General features: G+C 44.5%; 1 protein-coding gene across 5 annotated transcripts in view; it reads left to right on the top strand.

The window, feature by feature from the left end:
- PITPNM2 (phosphatidylinositol transfer protein membrane associated 2) overlaps positions 1-12411 on the top strand; it is a 125191-nt gene that overhangs the window by 13181 nt on the left and 99599 nt on the right. For 4 of the 5 annotated variants that reach the window (XM_021532744.3, XM_021532743.3, XM_021532739.2 and 1 more), the window contains exon 2: positions 1340-1439. The exons of the other annotated variant lie outside the window; for it this stretch is intronic. The gene's annotated coding sequence lies outside the window, so the exon portion shown is untranslated. The remainder of the gene's footprint in view (positions 1-1339; positions 1440-12411) is intronic. 5 annotated transcript variants of the gene reach the window in all.

Genomic DNA, 12411 nt, shown 5'->3' with positions numbered 1-12411 from the left:
AGAGTGTATTGATGTTTTATTTATTTTTTGTGTAACACTTTGGTAGCAGGTGCTGGTATTGAGGCTTGGATCCAAGTCCCAGTCAAGGAGATGTGCTTTTAGTTGTGTGGTTGTGGAGCCAGATTTGCATGTTCCAGTGCAAAACACAGCCCCTGCTGCTGGGAAGGAGAATGGGGAAGGATAACTATGCCCTTCATGACCTGAAGGGGAAAGGGATATTTCTGCTAATGGGCAGTTCACTGAGATGGAGGCAGTTTTAATGTGAACATGTGGGAACAACGATGTTCCCTGCTCCATCACCCTGTTAGACCAGTGCTGTGAGAGCCCTGGCTGCTGCTTGGAGGACAGAAAAAAGACATTAAAGAAGACCTAAAGGAACCTGAATATACTTGGGGAGATCATCAGTAGAGAGGGGAGTGGAGAGCACATGTGTGTGCCCTAAAGTGCAACCCAGCTGCTTTAAAAGCAGCATTAAAACCATATTTAAAAAAAAAAAAAAACAGCATTAAAACCAGTTTGCAGTGGTTGGAGGTAAAGATGAGACTGCCCAAAGGAATCTCTTAGAAAGGCACTGGGGCTGCTTGGAATGTTGAGCAAGCAATAACTTGCTCTGCAGGCAGCGTTAGGTGTTCCTTCTGCCCTCAGCCCTCCTGACAAAAATCAGCCTTGGGGGGGAGCAGGTGGCTGGAATAGGAGTGTAAATGGTGCCTGGGCTTTCCTGACCTGGGTTTGCCCTCCTGGCTGCTGCTGCTTCTCCAGTCCTGTCTTTGTTCCCTGTGGGAGCTGCTGTCTCTGTGCTCCTCCAGTTGTGGAAGGATTTGTGGGATTACAAGGGCAGCTCCAGCTCTGTTTCCACCCTCCAACGTGGGATCCTACCCAGGCTCTGGGGCTCCCTGGAAGAATCTGTGACGTGCTGGGTTTGTCTGTGGTATCTCTTCTGTGGAAGTCACCAAGCTCCAAGTTTACAAGGGAAATGCTTTGAGAAGTGGTGTACAGAGGGAGCACGTGAGAGTGGTCAGTGCAACGCATGTGTTTTTTCTTCCCTCATTTTTTTCCTTCTTAATTTCCATGAGTTAGAGATGACGATGACTCATGGTTTGGAACACACTTTAAATCCCTGAGGTGCTCATTGCCGCCCACTATCACGTATTGAATTTCTGACATACCGGAGGGATGTCTGCAGAGAAACTCTGATGTGCAATTATAAAATGTTGTAGCTTTATGTTGTTTGCATAAGAGCCATTAGCATGGTGTAACTGGAAAAATAATGCAGCTTTATTCTTGTTCTTGATTTCCCATGGGCATGGCAGTTCAGCAACTGTGTTCTGTCTTTTTCTAGGATGTTGACACATGTGGACCAACACTGACATCCTTTTTCAGCAATGCTGTTTTTGCTCCCTCCTGCATTCAGAATCATCTAGAGAGATTTTTTGCAGAAGGTAGGTTCTGACATTTCAGCTGGATGGCTGTTCTTCTGGGTTAGAAAAAAAACATTTAGGTGTTACTAGGGAGAGTGATAATTTGTCTGAGGGATACTAACTTGCTGTTGGTGAGATATTAACTTTAGCTTGGGTTCCACTTGAATAAATGCTTGGGGAAAATGTGGTAAAATGGAGGCTGGAGAATGGCTGCAGAAACTCTGAGAAAGGCTTGGCAGTCACAGGACATGGTTGGCTTAAATTACCAATGCACACACTTCTTTTGAAAGCAAGCTCAGGCTCCTTGCCTTTTTCTGTTTAGTCAGCATCCTTTTCTCCTTAAAATATTTCAAATAAATAAATTAAAAGGGAGAATGGCTGCATATGATTTGCAATTCATATAATTTTAAATTTAAATCTTGGGTGTGTTTTTTTCTCAAAAAAAATCTTAACCTTGTTGATTCTATTTTATTTATTGGTATTGAAATAAACAGTGGTACAGCATCATTTACTACCATAAAATTGTAGTTTCTACCTTTCTTTGTCCCCTGAACTTTAAATTTGTTTTACATGAGATGCATAACTTTTCAATAAACAGTGTGGAAGGGGAAGCAGTTATCTGTAGTGGCTTTTAACAAGGAAAAGTGAAGAGATGGTGTTTTTATGAATGTGTGTACCTGCTACTCTTTTATTCTGTAACCTTTGCAGTGTTGCTTGGGGGTTCACTGTGTGTGTCCAGCTCCATCCAAACCTCTTGTGTGAATTTTAGAAATGTATCTCATGGTGTGAACTCTCAGTACAAAATTAGTGGCTGGAGTTTTTTGGTAGACAGGGTATCAGCCTTTAGCCTGATTGCACAGTTCTGCATCATCTTATTTTCCTCCAGTACATTGCTCAGCACATTAAGTGTTTTTTCCTTTATCAGAAATGGTCTTTTTGAACTTCACCAAATGTTTCTTTGGGGTGATACTAAAACTTAACAATAGTCAAGTTTTGCTTCAAGAGCAACAAATTGCTGAGAGGAAGAGAAGGAATAAATGAGTTTGGATCTGAGACTGTTCACTTAGCAGACAGAAATATGTTTTCAGTCTCTCTGGGTTTATACCTCAGGGTCACAGCAGTTACACTGAGACTGCAGTGACACCAGCTCTGTATTAACATGCAATATCTTTATCAGAAATTGTTGAAAACTAGGGGTGATTTCAATACCTTAATTGTCTCCTGTCAGGAAATTGGTTCCCAGTGAATTCACTGCCATTCTCCAGGTTGATTTCCTTCCTGAAGCCTCTCTTTGGGATTAGCAGACCCAGTGCCAGGCTGGGTAGGCTGCTCCCAGTGCTGTGTCTGGTCCCTCTGTGGAATACCCGGTTTCCTCGGGAGAGAGCTCCTGCCTGCCCACTGCAGTTCCAAAGGAGCTGTGGCCAGGTCTCTGTGGGATCAAAAGCTGCCAGCAGCAGCTTTAACAGAGGAGTTTATTCTCAGAGAGGCATTAATTGCCATGTAAGTTTGTGCTGCTGTGCTGAGGACGAACAGCTGTATCCCAAGAGCTTTGCCTCCTGTTTTAGGTCACACACTCCCCCACGGGCTGTTGTAGAGGGAACATTTTTCTCTGAATTAGCCATAACAGCAGAGAAGAAATGCAATCCTTGGCAGAGCTCAGGGTTTGCTTTGCCCCAAGGCTGAGGCTCCATTCATTTAGCTTTCCTGAAGGATTTTACAGGGCTGATGAGGTGCCCAAGTGGTCATTAGTTCTCTGGGTAGGTGAGGGGAAATTGCCTCCAGAACGGTGTTCACAGGAAAATGAATCCCCGCTCTTGCGTCACCAGAGAGGAGTAACGTCTGTGAGTTGGCAGGTAGGGAATGTAGGGAGAGAAATGGGCTTTAAACCTTGTCAGGGAATGCAGTGCTCATGGAGACAAAATGTCCAGGAGTCCAGTGCTCACGTCCAGGAAAATGCTGTCGGCACTGGGTAATTTCCCCCTCTGTTCTGCCAGCATTGCTGTGCAGCCTTCTGTTTTTCCAAACCTGAAGGCTTTCAATCCAATCTGCTGGACAGAGTGAAAATGTTGGGAGAATGCTCCTCTGCAAGTCATTCTTGGGAGTATTTTGCATAGAACTATTTCAGAATCTAGGGAAGTGTCCTCAATCCCTGCTGTGAGCAGAGCCCGAGGGAGGCGTGTGCAGACGTGAGCTGTGTGTGCTGGTGATGTTGGGAGCTGTGGGACCTGGCAGACAGCCAGGGGGAAATGCAGTGTGATGAGGAGATGGATGGGGAGGGACCTGCTGCTCTGTCCCTCAGCATCCTCACTTCCAGCTCTCCTGGGCACTCTGCTGCCTTTCTGTGCTTCCACTGCTCCTGCAGAAGCCTGGATGGGATGAATGTTCTCTGTCTGTAAGAAGAGACAGAGGTTGACATTGGGCAAGAGGGTAAATTGAGGGGAAGGTAGATGAGGTTGAATCCAAGGGTGCCTGAGAAGATGTGAAGCAGGTTAGGCACAGGGGACTTGTGCCCTGTGGAAGTGATATCCCCTCTAAGCAATTTGTAATGCCACAGAAGGAATATGTTGTGTCCTGTCAAAAGGAAGCACAGCTTTGCAGTTGCCTCCTATTGTCCTTCCAACACTTCCTGCCTTGCCTGCAGCACCTGTCCCTGTGCTGGGCAGTGATTTTCCACCCCTGGCTGTGTGATGTGACCTGCTTTGTGCCTTTCAGAGCCTTTTGTCCTTTTATATGGACACAAGATGGGCCTGAACTTTACTTCTTCTGCACCTTGTACTACATGAGAATTGTCACTCATAGGGGAGAACTCATTCATAGGGGTGAGTTTGTGGAAGCTAACTAAATGTGGAGAAATCCGTCTTCATGTTAGATCCTTCATCAACTGGATTGAAAAACTCACTGTAAAGAGTTAGAGCAAGGGGATAGCACTCCAGGGAGCTGGGTGATGGCTGCTTTTGTACTGCCAAGGAGAGGAACCCTATTTGGCAGCATAATGGAGCAGCACAATTGTGACATTCCCCTGCCTCACTGTGTAAAGGTTGGCTTGTTACTGTGCCAGGCAGGGAGAAGGAGGAGCTGCTGAGAGGTGAGGAAAGGAGAATGGGATCTTGTAAAGGTGGGAGAGAGTTACAGGTAAACCCATTTAGACCTGCCAGGATGCAGATGTTTGGAAAGGCACAGAAGGATCCCTTTTCAAAAAGAAGAAGAGATCTACAGAGTCTCTTGTATAATCTGGCTCTATGAAATTTCTCATGGAAATGGGTGAGTTTTTCTTCTGGTGGTTTTCCTCCTTTTACAATAGAAACACAAGACACGAGGAACTGTTTGGACATACATCTTTAACTGAGAGGAAAAGGCTGTGATGCCACTGTGGTTGTAACCACAAACTAACTGACAGTTTCCTGCTGCAAGTAACTTTCTATAGATCTAAACCTTCTGCATTTGTGTTTGTTTTTCTGTGCTGTTTAAATATCTGAGGAAGATTCTGTTGCTGCTAGGCTTCTATTTTTTGACAAAGTCTTTGTTATAATTTTGGGGGATGGTGGCATGAAGAGAGATCATTACAGCACTGATACCAACTTAGGTGGAGTCCAAAAATGTCTTTATTTTACAATCTGGTTTAATGCAGAAGTGAAGAAGTAACACCATTGAATCAGACTAGTTTTGCAGTTACATTTGCATGTACAAAACTCTGATTATTTCTGAGGAGAAAAGATGTCATCATGTGAACCTGCCTGTGTGGCTGAGATGCTTCATCCAGTATTTCCATGGCATCATTACTGGCTTCTAATTCTCCTGCCTCCTTCCCACCCTTCTCCCCTGTGATGTGTTAAATATCACAGCTGCAAAAATGAGGGCACGTTTTTTCCCTGCTGTTCCCATTCCAGCTGGAAAACTTGGACAGAACCTTCCCTTGTGGTTTGTGATACTGTAAATAAAGGCTTGGGAGGTCACACGTTTTCCATCTCAAGTTATTTTGATTCCCGAGCTGGAATTGGAGAGGAGGAGGAGGGAGGAGAGGAATAAAAATAAAAACAAAACCTCAAACTGTTGTAGCTTATTGTGGGAAAAAGAGCTCATTAATGCAAAGGGGAAGCAATTGGAAAAAAGGCCTTTGCAGAGAGGACTTAGTCTTTGACTGAAGCTGCAACTTGGATAATTAGGGTCAAAGATTTCAAAGAATTCTTCTTTGAAAGCTTTGAAATAAAAGTTATCTATAAAGCAGAGGCCCCGAACACCAGCTCCTGTGATCTGGGGCTGTTGCTGGGCAGTTTTTCTCTGCCGTAAAAGGTGCATCAGCTTGACTCTCTATAGGCATGTGGGTGAGTAATTTTACCTGTGTCCCTCTGAACATGGTTACTCATACTCTTAAATGTCAGTTAAGTGGGCTTTAAGTGCGGAGGTGAGAAATGGTGGTTGTAGGTCTCGCTGGCTGCGGTCGCGTGAGCTGGAGTCGCGTTCGCAGCCTGGGCAGTACCCCGTGGACTGTGGCGTGGGGGGTGGGAAACCTGCTTGCACATTTTATCAGCAGCAGTGGTGCAGTTCAGCCTTCTGAAAATCCCCACACAATCGTGGCTGGTACTGCTGCTGTTCACAGCTGCTGTCCCACATCTGCAGGCCTGGGCTCCTGAGCTGTGTCCCTTCTCATCTTGGTGTTTGAGGCTGTGTGTACTCACAGAAAACACTGCTCAGGCTTAACCTTGTCATATTTCTCTCTTTTGGTATTTGTATAGTCATGTTTTGGATTGAGTAAGAAATGAGCTCAGGACAAGGTCCACTGGGCTTTACTACTTGGTGGTGATATGCTGGGTGTGATGAATGTCGGCTTAGAGAGGAGCCACTAACTTACTGGTAACTTGTGTTGCTCACTTTAGTGGAGTTCTGAAGAGACCTTTTCCTGGTAATGATTTTTTCTGTTGGCTTTTTTATCAGAACAGGATACAAAATGTGAATATAATTTGTCACTGCAGAACTCACATTTTAACTTGATACTGCAGAAGTATTTCTTTTTCCATAAGCTGTTATATTTGTAATGTACAGCAGGAACAAAAGAGGAACATTCCACATCTAGATGTTAATCGGGTAGTCTTTTGATTCAATAACTTTTCTTCCTTGATCTTCTTTTCCCATTTTTTTTTCTTTAATAGGCACAGGACATATGGACATAAAAAATAATGGCCCAATTTCACCCCTGCTGTAGCTCATTGACGTCATTAAAGCTACAGCAGGGATGACTTGGCCCAGATTCTTTAAAAATAAGACCTGATGAACAACCTCTCCTGGAAAAACTCTGTGGAGAAGGTTGTCCTGAGCACAGCATAGAGCAGATGTGATGCAACTCACCCTGACATTCGATACCATTCTCCTTGATGCCTTCCAGTGAGATGCTGGGCCCTTCCTGGAGGGGACAGAAGGCTGCAGATGTATTCCAGATGTGTTTTCACCATTCACAATAGTGTGATGGAAAGGGGCAATTAATGAAGTGAGAGAAGGGCACTTAGGGCAGAGGCAGGCCTGGGTGGAAACCTCACTTGCTTGGAAGCTGTCTGTGCCTGAGGACTGGGCTTGGCACATGGCGAGGCAGAAGATGGAAATGTGGAATTATCTGTGAAAATCTGTTGCCCTGAGCAGGTTTTTAGGAAGATTGTTTAAGTGTGTTTTCTATTTTTGTACTTTTTCCTCGCATCCTCTGTGATGTCTGGGTCATTGCCACACAAGGATCAGCCATCTGAATGTGGCAGTTCCTGGCATAAAGGAGCACGGCAAGGTTCAGTATCTCAGGGTAGCTCTAAAGTGCAGCTGCTTTTTCAGGACATATTTCCCTCCTTAGAACTGGGCATAGAAATAGAAATTCCAGGTAACAGATCAAAAAAGGCAACGTGGATCATGGTGAAAATAGCAGATATGACCTTAAGTGCCGGGTCTGAATTAAGCTGAAAAATGAGCTTTCAGATCTGAACACACTGAATTCAGAAAGGTGAAGATGTGAAAGGTTTTCAAGAGCTGTTGACTGCTTTCTGTTTACTGAAATAGTGGTGGCAATTCATAGATGGTGACTCCAAAAATCTTCACGCTAAGGTACAAAGTGAGTGTTTTACTCACTCTTATTTACAACTGCTGGAAGAAACACCATTTAGAGAGCAGTCAGAGCCCCAAAGCTGTGTCTGAGGTGGGTGAATGCCTGAGTACTTTTTGTACGGCCACTATTCATCGCCCACAGTATCTTTAACTGAATCCTTGGTGGTTAACTGTGCCTGGCCAAGCCAGGTTCTCTTGCAGTGATTCCAAGAAATCAGATAGTTCTTTTTCCAATGCCAGACTCTTCTGGTCCATTGACTATAACTGCAAGAACACATAGTTCCCAAGGAAGAAAATGCTTACTGTGTTTTTGGTGACAGCTGAAGCTAACTTGGGGGAGGGCAAGATGGAGCAAATGGCACTTGTCTGCTTATGAGAGCATGTTCGTTTTAAGGGAATTTGAGTTGGAAAGTTTTTTGCAGGGAAAAGCCAGAATAGTGTCAAAGTGACATTGACTAGTATAAATAGTGAAGGGAGAATTAAATCTTTAAAATAAATTCAGTCCTTTGATTAGTCATCCAAAACTCTGCTGGTAAGGCAGTGAAAGAAATCTGGACTTAACCTGATAAATGTCCTTCTAATGGTGGAAGTCAGAAAACCCAAGAATTTAATTCGTGATATCCAGAGAGGTCATGAAGCAGCTAGCAGCAGACTGCTAAGGAAGAGTATTAATCCTAGAGGAAACAGGAGGAAAAGGTAACTGAAAACTCTGCAGCCTTAAAGACTTTTGGAAGTAAAAAATGTTTGTTGTAATGCAGATAAAAGTGATTAGCTTATTTTATTGCATAGAATACACCCTTGTCTGATGAAACTATCTTGCTTTGAAGTTCTCTTTCCTTGTATTGTCTTCTTCATCCATTTCAAGCTCCTTTGTCATTGTGGGTGGACCTGTTCAGGATCTAACCCTGCTTTTACCGAGGTTAAAAGCAAAATGTGATGGGTGTGAAAAGAGCCTGCCCTGGGACTTGAAGTGAACCCTCACCATCTCTCTAACCAGACTGATGAACAGCATGGATTGAATATTTATGCCAGTTCCAGTAAAACCTTGATGATTGCAGAGAAGGGTTGAAGAGAGGATTCTACCTGAGTAAAAGAATGTATGAAAATTTTAAATTGCATATCTTTGTGACTGACCTATAGCAGTTAATTTTCCAGAGCCAAGGCTACATTGTCATGAGTTTTAGCAGAGTAGAGAAATGATTAATTTCTGGGGCATACAGAGATCTTTCTTAATAATCAGAAGCGTGTCATCTGCTTGAAAATACAATTTTTCAGGAAGGAGGGGAGCTGTAAATGGGCAGCAGCTCGTTGTTATGGATGCAGTCAGACAGAGCACAGGCATCCCTGTGACCCAAGCCTGGCTCTCTCTCTGTGGCACTCGGGCAGTGCTGGGAAATGATGAGCTACAGCCAAGTCTGGTTTCCCTCAGCGCGTGGATGTCTCGCTGCACACACGTCCCCAGGCCGCAGGAGGTTATCAGGGAGATAACCTGCCTGAACCCCAGCCACTTGTGATGGTGTCTCAGCTTCACAGGCTCCAGTGGAAGCTCCAGGAAATTCCAATTCCTACTGAGGCAGTGTTGTGTGTGTTAATCCCCGTGCAGGGGCTGTGAGGGGAGAGAAGGATTTACCAGCACTTGAACTGACAGACTCATGTGCCTGTTTTGTTTATGAAGAGTTACAAGTTGAAATCAATATGCAGATCAGGAGTGTTCCGAGTACCTAAAGAAAATCCTTTGACTGTGGCTTCTGCATCATCCTGGCAGGATGGATTTTCTTTAAATTAAAAAAATAGAAGGAAAAAGAGGGGGAGGCAAAGATCATCTGTATTTATTCAGATTAAAAGGGAGTGTGGAGATGGAGCTGTAGGGCGAAGGGGAACTGTTCAGTGCTGAAGCAGAACTTTCAATTTATTTGATGGGAAATTTTAATCTATTCTGGATGATTTAACTGCTAAGCTCTAGACTCACTTCAGCTCATCACCTGCTAAGTGCTTGAGTTCCACTGGGTACTCTCAAGTCCTGCAGAGGCCCATGAGGTTCAGCTCTATTCCTAAGAGCTCACAGAGGGTAGGAAAGAATGAGGTAAAGGAAACTTTTTAAAATCACTGTTTGTGTTTATAAAAGAACAAAGAAAATAACCTTGAAATTAATTTGAGCTATCCCCTTGATCAATGACTCTACATTGTCCATTAATTCTTTTGTATATATAGCTAGAAAGCAGCCTACCAATAAAAGTTCGCTTCGTTTCTTACTATTTTAAGGTTTATTTTGATGGATTATGTTTCTAGGTAACAGTTGAAGGTTATTTCTGGGAAATGCTGCCAGAATGTTTATTAACATGTGACTAGATGCAGGTAGAGTCCCTTGAGAAAATCTGGTTCTTCTGTGCACTCTCAGCAAGGGGCAGTGACTGTGCTGAAGGGTGAGAGTCCTCCCCTTCCCTGCCCACGCTGGGCCTGGAAATAACTCTGTCAATAGTAGAAATGTCACAGCAGGAATGACTCGCTGGATGTGCCCAATCCCATTTATCTAAATGAGCTGTGATCCTGGATTTAACATGCTGTTTCATAGTTGAGATAAGAGTCACATGAATTAGATTATTGTTGGGAAAAAAAATAGAGGGGTTCTGATATAAATACTTCTGTGGGAAGTTTGGAGAGCATTAGCAAGTCTTTTTACTTTTATGAACAGCAGTGGTCAAAGCAGTTTCCCGCAAGAGATGCTTTCCACATGATAGGAACTCTAGTCATTAAAAAAGCATGAATCGGATTAAGAAGTGTAGGGTTATTTTAATTTGCCTTTGAGTCTTCAGATGTCAGTGCAAGCTTTAATCAGCAGCTCTGCCTCTGAGGAACCACCTTGTGACATGGAAGAAAAGGAGGATGTGGGCAGAGGTGCTCCTGGCTGAATGGTTCAGGGGCTCCACCGCAGCCTGAAGGGTCCTGCCCAGCTGCTTCTCAGTTCTCCACGATTCCATGAGCCCTCATGACCCTTTTGTGCCTTGTCAGCAACAGCCAAAGGTGTCCCTGTGGTTTGTGGAGCTGAGGACGTGTTCAGCAGAGGGGCAGTTGTGTGGACAGTGGGGTGGGTACCCAAGAGCACTCCTGCCTCAGTGTGAGACTCCTGGGTACAAACACATGGCAGAGGTAGTACAAGTCTTGTGACATCAACAGCTGGCTGTCTCCTGGGCAGGTGTCTGATGCCTTTCTTTCAGGTGGACTTCAAAATGCTATTTCTTCTTCCTTCTGGGAACTTTGCATGTGAAACAAAGTCCTGGAGCCCTTTGTCCTTAGTTTCACGTCACCCTTAGGGCCTGTGGTGCCCATTGCTTTGAGCACCTGGCTGTGTTCCCTGGGGTTCAGTGGGAGGTGCAGCAATGGCGAACGTTAACAGCTCAAATTCTTCTTTCTGTGTGTGCTTAATAAGCAAAACATCATCTGTGTTGTTTCAGAGGCAGTGATGAGCAGTTCTCTCCTTCCCTGTGTTCTCAGGGCACGGATGCTCAGTTCTGGCCCAGTACCAGTGATTCTGTCAGGAGGCAGAAGCAGGAGGGCACGGAGCGTGTCCCTTCTCAAGGCCATGGTGGGTACAGCAGTGCTGAACTTCTGATAACCCTGAGGGGAGGAACTCTCCCAGCACTGTGACTTCACTGGGGCATTCTTAATGCTGATGTCTGAGTGGATGGCTGTGTTCTGCAGGTCATGATCAGGGAAAAGGCATATTCCCTGGACAGGGTGGCAGGAAGTGCAGGAGGTGGGGCAGCAGGAAGCAGTTTTATGATCCTGAGCTCCTGTTGGTACAAAAGTTGCACTTGTTCTTATTTCTGCTCTGGCTCTGTGCTCTTGGCAAAGCTTATGTTTAATTTTGTGGGATGTTCAGGGCAGTACCTGCCATCTCTCTAGACAGCTGTACTCACTCCTCTTGTTATCACCATGGCTGTTCACTGGTGATAAAGGAGAAGCAGAAGAGGAGCCAGGATCCTGATACTTGGGAACAGGGCAACACTTTCACTTGAATTGTCTCTAGTAGCAGACAGAGTCCAGGTACTGTGGGGATCTGCCTCCTTGAAGACTTGAAATATACTTTTATTGACTACTCAAACTTTGAAATCGTGGTGGGACAAAGTACCAAAACCACAGGAAAGCTTCCCTCCCCATATCTTAGTGCTGTCTTAATAGCTGCCTCTTGGGAATCAAAATACTCTCTGTGCCATTCCCTTTCTTTTAATATAAGCTTGCCTCTACTGCAAATAAACATATTAATTTAATATCACAGTTGCCTGAAATCAAGTGGCTCCAGTGTTACCAAACTCATGTTGCTGGTAACTCAGGGGGATATTCTGCCCAGCAGAGACACAGATGTGCTGCTGCTGCATTGTCCGTGCTGTGACCATCTGACATTGGCCTTTCTTTTGTACAAGAGCAGGATCTGGTAACTCACACTACCAACCTTTCATAATCCTCCCTGCCATGCTGATTTAAGGGGAAGTGTCAATTCTCCATCTCCTTCCACCCATGCCATCACACACACCCTGACTGTTCCACTGACCAGCTTTCCTTGCCTCTGGAATCTGCCTCTTTTCCTTTCCAATGCCTGGCATCAGAGTGGAGCTTGGGGTGCCTGCTGCTTTTGCTGAGGTGTTACCTGGGCAATTCCCAGTCACCCTGAGCTGTGGGGTGCTGCTTCCTGATGTCAAAGCAGAGGAGTAACTCTGGCCAGAGGCTAAATTACATTGAGCTTTCGGAGATTAAGCTGATTGCAGATCTCTCATAAATAAATCTTTCTGTATTAATAAATAAATGCCTGCAATAGTTGCATTGTTACAGTTCATGGAAGCTTTTAGAAAGAAAAAATTCCTGAATGAGCCATTTCTGCAGTCTCAGCTGGCTTTTAAAGATTGGTGTCATTAACTGA

The sequence above is a fragment of the Lonchura striata genome, chromosome 18, assembly GCF_046129695.1.
Source record: "Lonchura striata isolate bLonStr1 chromosome 18, bLonStr1.mat, whole genome shotgun sequence".
NCBI lineage: Eukaryota > Metazoa > Chordata > Aves > Passeriformes > Estrildidae > Lonchura > Lonchura striata.
Note: the sequence above shows the minus strand (reverse complement) of the source record. Positions and strands in the feature narration are given on the sequence as shown.